General features: G+C 42.0%; 2 long non-coding RNA genes across 3 annotated transcripts; both read right to left on the bottom strand.

The window, feature by feature from the left end:
* Nucleotides 1–3,262: 3,262 nt before the first annotated feature.
* On the bottom strand, nt 3,263–3,906 carry LOC122000512. The gene is made up of 3 exons (XR_006117156.1): nt 3,739–3,906; nt 3,530–3,624; nt 3,263–3,400 (listed from the first exon to the last, which is right to left on the bottom strand). It is a non-coding gene; the product is annotated as an uncharacterized LOC122000512 (long non-coding RNA).
* A 2,041-nt stretch (nt 3,907–5,947) lies between these two features.
* Nucleotides 5,948–6,503, bottom strand: LOC122000511. Of its 2 annotated transcripts, none has more exons than XR_006117154.1 (3): nt 6,354–6,503; nt 6,104–6,249; nt 5,948–6,018 (listed from the first exon to the last, which is right to left on the bottom strand). It is a non-coding gene; the product is annotated as an uncharacterized LOC122000511 (long non-coding RNA). The 2 variants fall into 2 exon arrangements; XR_006117155.1 differs by having other exon boundaries at nt 6,104–6,244.
* Nucleotides 6,504–10,624: the final 4,121 nt, after the last annotated feature.

Here is a 10,624-nt window from a genome sequence, read left to right as displayed (position 1 = left end):
AACGGAACTCCATGCAATCTGATAATCTCTCGACAATATAACTCTGCTAATCGATCCAGAGAATCAGTCTTCCGGATCGCTATAAAATGTGCGGATTTGGTTAATCGGTCAACGATTACCCAAATCGCATCATGGCCTCGACGAGTCCTAGGCAAACCAACCACGAAATCCATGGTAATGTGCTCCCACTTCCACTCTGGAATAGGGATCCTCTGAAGTAAACCAGCAGGTCTCTGGTGCTCAGCCTTCACCTGCTGACAAACAAGACACCTAGCTACAAAATCTGCGATGTCTTTCTTCATGCCGTTCCCCCAATAGGAACGTCTCAAATCGCGATACATACGAGTCCCACCTGGGTGGATAGCAAATCTAGAACGATGAGCCTCCTGAAGTAACTCCTCCATGACCGGGTGAGACTGAGGTACACATAATCTGCCTCGGAAATAAACAATACCCTCGTCATCTCGTGTAAACTCGGTCTGCTGTCCGGAAGCTATCTGGCTGCTAATGAACTGTAAATGCTGATCTCCGGCCTGGGCCTCTCGAATCCTCATCCTGATCGACGACTGAGCAATCATGGTAACAAGAATACCCTGCTCTGTCCGTCCCTGCTCCTCAAGGCCCAACTCGGAGAATCCCTGAATCAAGTCCGTGACTGTAACTCGGTGACAAGCTAAAGTCCCTCTGGACTTCCTGCTCAGTGCATCAGCAACCACATTAGCTTTACCCGGATGGTAGCTAATAGTACAATCATAATCCTTCAGGAACTCCATCCATCTCCTCTGTCGGAGATTGAGTTCCTTCTGGGTGAAAATATATTTGAGACTCTTATGATCAGTAAGAATCTCAAAAGTAATACCATAAAGATGATGTCGCCAAATCTTCAAAGCAAAGATAATAGCAGCTAGCTCTAAATCATGTATTGGGTAGTTCTTCTCATGCTTCTTCAACTGACGAGAAGCATAGGAGACTACCCTACCGTGCTGCATCAAAACAGCGCCCAAGCCCTGAAGAGATGCGTCTGTGTAAAGTACGAATCCGTCATCACCAGAAGGTAAAACCAAACCTGGCTCTGATACCAAAAATTGTCACGCCCCAGGTAGTCCCTGTCCGAAGAAATTTCGGCAGCATCTCCCCTGCACGGCGGACAATATGAAGCTCAGTATACATACATCTCCATACCTCGGCCACACACGGCCGGAATAATACAATACAAAAGAACAAGCCACGCAGTTTATATCAACCTTCCACACAGATATAATATATGATCAATCCACGCAGTTCAATAAGGAAAGACGATATAGAACCTCGAAGATATATGCAGACAGCCTACTCCACTACAACGAAGAAAACAAATCCACGAAGTAATGAAAATACAACCGCAGCGGAAAACAAAAGTAGCAAACCCGAATGTTCAATGTGAAGTCCACAATACAAACCCACAATACAAGTATATAAGATGCAAAAGCAAAATATAATCCGACAAAGAAAATCCTCGCGATAACGGGGCTAGCGACTGGACTCTCTCCTGACGGCCTCAACCTGAAAAATAGTAACAACGGGTGAGTTCAAAGAACTCAGAGTAATCCAATAGATATGTACAACAACATATAACTACCAAGAATATCCTAAGGTGCCTCCTAAACCATAGGACCTACTGATGCAGTCTCTAACAATATAACAGTATGCATATGAATAAAGCTGTAATGAGTAACCGAAGCATGTAATTTCTGACAAAGAAGAATAATAAGAAATGCATAATCGAAATAAACTGTACTCACCTGCTGCTTAGGCGAATGATTGGGGACATACACAGATAAAGATAGTCAGAACAAATACGCATGTATCCTGTATGCATGTCAATCATATGCAGTCACCCAAGTGCATCATCCAATATGCAACAATCACAATAAATGCAATCTGTGCATATGATGCGATATGACATGGTCACCCTGACGCTAGTCAGCCGTCTCACACGCGATGGCGAGACCGAGTAGGTAGGGCTGTGACACCGTGCTCTCTGTCGTCATGAGTGACCGAGTGGACGGGATGCTGTCGGAGTACACCTATCCTCCTACCTCAAACATAGTGAGGGAGCGTAACGCTCAACTCCCGGTACGCAATGACGGGGAGGGATCCCTGTCCGCTACCACGCTGCAGTCACACTACCCATGAGCGGACCAGCGGAGCGCTACAGAGCAACTGCCATACACACCCTGGGTGCTGTGCCACTACCCATGTAGTGGTCACGTTGTGTGCAGGCCCGTGTAGCCGGCCGACGAGCTCAACAATAATGGAGTCGTCAATCGCCCAGCATGCAATCATGCAGGATGGTGCATGATGCTACAGTATGTCATACCTGAACATAGCCTCCTCCATATATGCGGGTGCCCAAAAGGTAAACGCATATATATAACCATGATATAAACAGCATAAACTCAAAGATATCACATATAACAATGATGTAAGTATCATGAATCCAAGAGCATGTATCCCACATGTAAAGCAACTAATCCGGTAGAGTAGAGCACTATAGACATGCATCTCTATGAACATATATATACATGGCAAGAGGTAAATATCCAATCCTGAAGTAAGGCAACTAACAGATGAAGCATGTGATAGGTATCAACTAGCTAAGACCAGGGAAGAAATAAATCTACCACCTATCACTAGCAACTATATATAAACTATACATATCATAAGACAGTATCAAAAGATAAGTCAAAGGGTACCCGCCTCGAATAGAAGGTACAATCCGGTCCTAATCCAATATCGAGATGCTCGTCTCGAATCAGAGTCCTGTGTAAATACATTTACCTTTTATTTAGCTAGAATACTAACAAATAGCTAAATAAAGCTTAAGTAGAAATTTAGGAACAACCCTAAACCATATCCACAACCTTTCTAACGGTTGACTAAGGATAGTTTCCTAATCCCTAATCAACCACTAGATTAGCAAATCAAACCTAAATCCATATAACCTAATTAATCTACACAACCTAATGATAATTAATTATCAATAGGTATCAAGATCATACCTAATCATCTAACACATAATCTATAACATGTTCCAACCACAATTCATTTCAAACCTAACCCTAAATCAACACTACACATGTATCAAAATCCCTACACATACCTCAATTCCCAACTGAACTAGGTGTTGTATCAAGTACACTGAGGTATGGATGACTGCCGATCCAAACTGAGCTGGCTGGATGAGGTGTCTGCCGAAACCAAAAACACCACAGCAAGAACTAAAACAGATCTTCACCTTGCTGGATCAGAAAACTCACAGCAACCTCTGCTGGAGTTCTTTCCCAATTCACCCGAGACCTCAATCAGCAGCGACACAGAGGGAATCCAAGATCGCCTTCACAGAACAGGACCTCGCCTCCTGATCGGATCAAGAAGGGTTCAATCAATGGAGATCACGGATCACACAACACCAGAATAGAGCGCTAACCCATGAATCAACAAGAACCCAACCATGAATCAAGAGGAAAGAAGAGTTTCGATGGCTTACCTTTGAAGCCCTAATTGCTCTTCCACGCCGGCGATCGGGCGGCACGACTCAATCCAGTGATGTCGATCGGGGAAGAAAAGGATCGGCAGACTCGGCTGAGAAGAAAGAAATCGGAGATTGAAGGAAACCAGAGGAGGAGAGAATCGGAACCCTTATGCTCCGAGCTCCGATCTGTGCCGACGACGCCGAGAGAAGATCAGCGCTCTCACCTAGGGCTGGAGAAAATCACCCACGTCCGGATCTGCGCTAGCGACTGCTCCCCTGGGTCGAGATCGACGATCGCCGGAGCTGGACCCTTGCTCCCGTCGCCGTCGCTTGTCCGCGAGAGAGAACCGAGAAGGAAGGGAGGTTCGCGTCGGCAGAGAGGGGAAAGGTCGGGTCGGGATCGGCGATTTGGGGGAGGAAATAAAGGGAAAAGGATTTATATAATAAAAACATTTTCTCACTTAAATTGGTATCCCAAACAGGCTTTATCCGAACTTATCGATCTATCCCCTCAAAATCCTCCGTACAAGCTTCGAAAAATTTCCAGAAAATTTCTAAAAATTCCGGAAAAATTCTATAAGGCTATTTCTGAAATAACCCTATTTATTTAAATTTTCCGAGATCTCACATCTATAATCCGACAAAGAAAATCCTCGCGATAATGGGGCTAGCGACTGGAATCTCTCCTGACGGCCTCAACCTGAAAAATAGTAACAACGGGGTGAGTTCAAAGAACTCAGCAGGTAATCCAATAGATATGTACAGCAACATATAACTACCAGTAATATCCTAAGGTACAGTCTCCTAAACCATAGGACCTACAGTACAGTCTCCTAACAATATAACAGGTATGCATAGCTGAATAAACTGTAATGAGTAACGTAAGCATGTAATACAGTTTACTGCAAGAATAATAAGAAATGCATAACTGAAATAAACTGTACTCACCTGCGAGGCTTGGGCGAATGACCGTGGACATACACAGATAAAGATAGTCGAACAAATACGCATGTATCCTGTATGCATGTCAATCATATGCAATCACCCAAGTGCATCATCCAATATGCAACAATCACAATAAATGCAATCTGTGCATATGATGCGATATGACATGGTCACCCCGACGCTAGTCAGCCGTCTCACACGCGATGGCGAGACCGAGTAGGTAGGGCTATGACACCGTGCACTCTGCCATCACTCTCCTGAGTGACCGAGTGGACGGGATGCTGTCGGAGTACACCTATCCTCCTACCTCAAACATAGTGAGGGAGCGTAAGCCTCAACTCCCTGTAGCATGAGGGGAGGGATCCTTGCCCACTACACATGCAGTCACACTACCCATGAGCGGACCAGTGGAGCGCCTAAGAGCAACCGCCATACACACCTGGGTGTTGTGCCACTACCCATGCAGTGGTCACGTTGTGTGCAGGCCCTGTAGCCGGCCGACGAGCTCAACAATAATGGAGTCGTCAATCGCCCAACATGCAATCATGCGGGATGGTGCATGATGCTACAGTATGTCATACCGAACATAGCCTCCTCCATATATGCGGGTGCCCAAAAGGTAAACGCATATATATAACCATGATATAAACAGCATAAACTCAAAGATATCACATATAACAATGATGTAAGTATCATGAATCCAAGAGCATGTATCCCACATGTAAAGCAACTAATCCGGTAGAGTAGAGCACTATAGACATGCATCTCTATGAACATATATATACATGGCAAGAGGTAAATATCCAATCCTGAAGTAAGGCAACTAACAGATGAAGCATGTGATAGGTATCAACTAGCTAAGACCAGGGAAGAAATAAATCTACCACCTATCACTAGCAACTATATATAAACTATACATATCATAAGACAGTATCAAAAGATAAGTCAAAGGGTACCCGCCTCAAATAGAAGGTACAATCCACATCCGAAGTCGAGACGCCTATCTCGAATCAGAGTCCTGTGTCAAACAATATATATATATTTTATTTAGCTAAATCCAAATGAATAGCTAAATAAAATCTCCAAAACTAAATTAGGGCAAAACCCTAATCACCATTTAGATTAGAAATCTAAACTTAGATTAAATCCAATAGTTGACTAGGGTTAATTGTCTTAACCCTAATCATTCCATTAGTTTAATCTAAGCAACCAAATCTAATCACAATCAACCACTACTTACAACCTCTAGTAATCATGTAATCCAAATCATACCTAAATCTACACATAACCAACTAAATATAACCCTAATTCGTATCATTAAAACAAGGTAACAATTGACCTCCAAAAACTTACCCAAATCCAAGGTGATCACCAGTAGATCACCACCCAAGATGTTGCTGTCAGTTAGGGAAGTTGTTGTTGGAACCTAAGAAAGTTCACAGCACTCAACCTTGCTGAAATCTTGAGCACACCTCACTGATCAGAACCTATTGACTGCTGGGATTCTTCTCCACTTCAACCGAGACCTCAATCACAGTGAAGAAGAGAAAGTCCAAGTACTGATCAAGGGATTTACAGCAAACAATTGAATTTGACATCAAGATCACAACAAAGAAAAGAGAGTAAGAATCAACACTGCATTACCTCGATCGGTTGCCTCCAGAAAGTGTCACCTAATCCAATCCATAATGCAATGTATTGAATCTACTGTCCCTCAACTAGCCAGCGTCTGCCAAGACCTAGCTCCGGCAGAGGAATCCAAGATCCACTCAAACGATCCATGACCTGACCTAGGATCGCCGATGATCAAAGAGGAAAAGCAAGAATCGAGGATGAAACTCGAAGCTAGGGCACAAATCAAAGAAATAGAAGGAATAAGGTTCGGATTGCTTACCCATTGAAGCCCTAACTCCCTCTCTACACCGGCGATCGGTGGATCTGGCTTGATCCAATGGCATCGATCGGGGAAACGCAGACCGTGCTAGGGCACAGATCAGTGAACATCCAGAGAAGAAGAAATCGGAGCTAGCCTCGGAGCCCTAATTGCCTCTTCATTCCGACGATCATCTCCCTTGGTGTCGGCGTTGGGGAAGGGTGGAGAAGAGGAGATCAAGATGATCCGGCCCCCTTCTTCGATCTCTGGCAAGCTACGGCGACGAGGCCTCAGTCGACGTCGACGATTGCCGGAAGTCCACTGGGTTCGGTTCGTCCGCGAGAGAGAACAGAGGAAGGGTCGGGGAAGAGAAGTGGATCGGCGATTTGGGGGAGAAAAGGAAACGAATTTGAATTTATAAATAAAACATTTCCTTAGTTAAATGGGTATCCCAAACAAGCTTTATCCGTGTCCAGAATTTGATCCCCTCAAAATCCGTCGTACGAACTCCGAAAAATTCCCAGAAAATTACTAAAAATTCCGGAAAAATTCTATAAGGCTATTTCTGAAATAACCCTATTTATTCAATTTTCCGAGATCTCACATCCTCCCCTACTAATAAAAATTTATTCTATACTTTTTTAGTCACTTGCTAAAAGATGCTAAAAACATGTACACCAACCTAGAGAAGCTAACATTCGGGTTGACCTTGGCTGCTCGTCAATTAAGGTCATAATTTCTTATTCACTCAATCACAGTCCTTACAAACAAGAGTCTGAGTTAGGTGTTAACCAACCTAGAGGCCTTTGGTAGTCTAATCAAATGGACCACCGAGTTAAGTGAATATAATATTTAGTATCAGTCAAGAACTGCTACCAAAGCTCAAGCCTTGGCTGATTTCCTCACTAAAATACTCGATAGGATGGTCGTAGAGACGTGGAAAATTTATGTTGATGACTCATCTACTCGGCAATATAGCAGAGTCGGGATTCTATTAATATCCCCCCAAGAGGATGTACTCCCTCTTTCCATCTGACTCAATTTTCGAGCGTCTAATAATGAAACAAAGTATGAAGTCTTTTTGGCAAGGCTTTGTAAATACCCCATGGAGGTTTTGATGTGATCAACTAAGTCAAGTTAGGTCCTGTTGTTATTTGATGCCTTGTGTCTAAGTGTACAGGAACTTATGAGCACAAGAAGTCGAGCGAAAGACACAACTAGCGAGAAGGACGACACGAGAGAGAGTCGACGGGCTTGGTGCGTCCGAGGGGCGAAGTGCTGCGGAAGAGTACGCTGGCGGATGAGAAGGAAGAGTGCGGCATTTCTGAGGGATGAGAAGTTGGAGCGGAAGACTACTCGAGAAGGTCGAAAGTTGGGTTAGGGTGAGCCCTGTGTTGGAGCAATCTAGGTACCTTAGGTTTTGATGTTTGGGCAAAAATTTAAGTTAGGTTTATTGTTGTATTTGATATGCATTGTGAGTGTGCAGGATACAGGTACAACAAGGAAAGTCTAAGTGTGATCTTGGCAAAGGAGGAAAGTCCAAAGATGAGTCTTGGCGATGTAAGTCCAAGCATGTAGTTTTGACAACGTAAGTCCAAGTGTGACTTGGCAATGGACGAAGTCCCGGAGGTGCGACCTCTTGGTAAAGGAAGACTTGACTGCTGGTTGCTACTCGGAAAACCTAAAGGTTCCACTGTACAAAAATTTTGTACAAAGGTCTGAACCTTTTCCTAGCTACCATGTGTTCTTTTAAATTAAATTTTGGATCGCCTGCGGAACTTAACACGTTTGATCCAAAACTTAATCTATTTGTTCTTTTAGGTTTTGACTTGGGTCTCCTGCGGAACTTAACACGTTCGACCCAAATCACCTTAAGTTATTAATTCCATTAAATATTAATTTTAATAATTGGTTCCCAGTACTGACGTGGCGAGGCACATGACCTTCTTGGATATGGGAGCAACCACCACCGACTAGACAAAACCTTTTATAGAAATCTAATATTTAATTTCCTAAAATAACTTTAGGTTAACCAAAAAGAACAATCAAATCACAAGGGGAAAAAAACAAAAAAACATAACTTCGAAAAACATATTCGAAATACTAGAACGTAAGCCTCTTGTATTTGGTATTATTTCCATAAATAACTAGCATGATGCGGAAAGGAAAAATTACTAGTTATACCTTCTAGAAAGACCTCTTGATCTTCTACCGTATTCCTCTTCTAACCTCGGACGTTGTGTGGGCAACGATCTTCTGAGATGAGAAACCACCAACCACCTTCTTCTCCTCCTAGCTAGGTTCGGCCAACAATAAGGAAGCTTCACCAAGGAAGAAGATCAAAACACCAACCAAGCTCCAAGAGATGCTAGCTTTCTCTCCTTCTTCTTCTTCTTCTCCAAGTAGTATCCGGCCACCACAAGAGCTCCAAGGGGAGAGAGAGGTTCGGCCACCACAAGAGGAAGAAAGGGAGAGGATGATGGCCGGCCACACCAAGGAACAAAAGAGGGAGAGAAATAATAGAGGTTGTGTCTCATGAAGGCACCCTCACACCTTCTTTTATATTCCTTGGCCTAAGAAAATTAGGAAATTTAATTACAATAAAATGTCCTTAATTTCCTTGACATGATTTAATTGAGAAAAATAAAATAAAATTTCCCCAATTAAATTCTAATGGCGGCCACATCATGAAATCAAATTAGACAAGTTTCAATCAACAATTAAAACTTCCTAATTTGTTTCCAGAAATTTTAAAATTAAAATTTCTCTTCAAAATTTCTTCATGGTTGATAAAAAGAAATTTCCATAATTTTAATTTTACAACATGTGAATAATTTTTAAAGAAAAAATAAAATATCTCACCAATCTACAAATAAGGAAAGAGATCTAATCTCTTTCTTTAATCTTTTGTAGATCTTTTAAAAGAGAGATAATTTAATTTTAATTCTCTTTAATAAATTATATCTTCCACATAATAAAAATTAAAATTAAAATTTTTTTTAATTTAATTTGGTCGGCCCCTCTAGCTTGGGTTCAAGCTAGGGTCGGCCACCCCAATTTATACCTAGGCCGGCCCTAGCTTGGCCGGCCCCCTTTAGGTGGGTATAGAAGGTGGGTATAGGTGGGTATAGTACTCTATAAATAAGAAGCTACGATAGGGACCGAGAGGAGGAATTGGTTTTGGTCTCCCGATAAAATTAAGTATCCGTGTTCGCCCCGAACATACAACTTAATTTTATCAATAATAATTCATTCCACTAGAGAACTATTATTGAACTACCGCACCAATCCCAAATTATATTTTTGGGCTCCTTCTTATTATGAGTGTGTTAGTCTCCCTGTGTTTAAGATATCGAATGTCCACTAATTAAGTGAGTTACTGACAACTCATTTAATTAATATCTTAGTCCAAGAGTAGTATCACTCAACCTTATCATCATGTCGGACTAGGTCCACCTGCAGGGTTTAACATGACAATCCTTATGAGCTCCTCTTGAGGACATTATCAACCTAGTATCTCTAGGACACAGTTTCCTTCTATAATCAACAATACACACTATAAGTGATATCATTTCCCAACTTATCGGGCTTATTGATTCATCGAACTAAATCTCACCCATTGATAAATTAAAGAAATAAATATCAAATATATGTGCTTGTTATTATATTAGGATTAAGAGCACACACTTCCATAATAACCGAGGTCTTTGTTTCTTTATAAAGTCAGTATAAAAGAAACGACCTCAAATGGTCCTACTCAATACACTCTAAGTGTACTAGTGTAATTATACAGTCAAGATAAACTGATACCTAATTACACTACGACCTTCTAATAGTTTATTCCTTTCCATTTTGGTCATGAGCTACTGTTTATAATTTATAAGGTACTGATAACATCATCTTCTGCATGTGACACCACATACTATGTTATCTACAGTATAAATTAATTGAACAACTACAACTAAATGTAGACAATTTGACCAAATGTGATTCTTTATTCATAATGAATGTTTACAAAGCTTAAGCTTTCAGTATACATTCCAACACTGACAATAATGATAAGGCCGATGGAAGCTCCAGAAGGCAATACGTGAAGGATGGAGAGGCATCCGAGGGATGCAAGGCTGATGGAGGAGGCTAGAAGGCTAGGTCTAGGTTGGTCGAGCGAGGACGAGTGCTGAGTGAATGTACTCGAGGGTAAAATCCTAGAATTAGGGTTTTACTATAGCACTACTGTAGCAGTACTGTAGCAGTCGGCTGGTGATTTTGGCAGTTGACTGGTGTAGTCGACT

The sequence above is a fragment of the Zingiber officinale genome, chromosome 7A (genome assembly GCF_018446385.1).
Source record: "Zingiber officinale cultivar Zhangliang chromosome 7A, Zo_v1.1, whole genome shotgun sequence".
Lineage (NCBI taxonomy): Eukaryota > Viridiplantae > Streptophyta > Magnoliopsida > Zingiberales > Zingiberaceae > Zingiber > Zingiber officinale.
The sequence above is the reverse complement of the archived record's forward strand: the minus strand, read 5'-3'. Positions and strand labels throughout refer to the sequence as shown.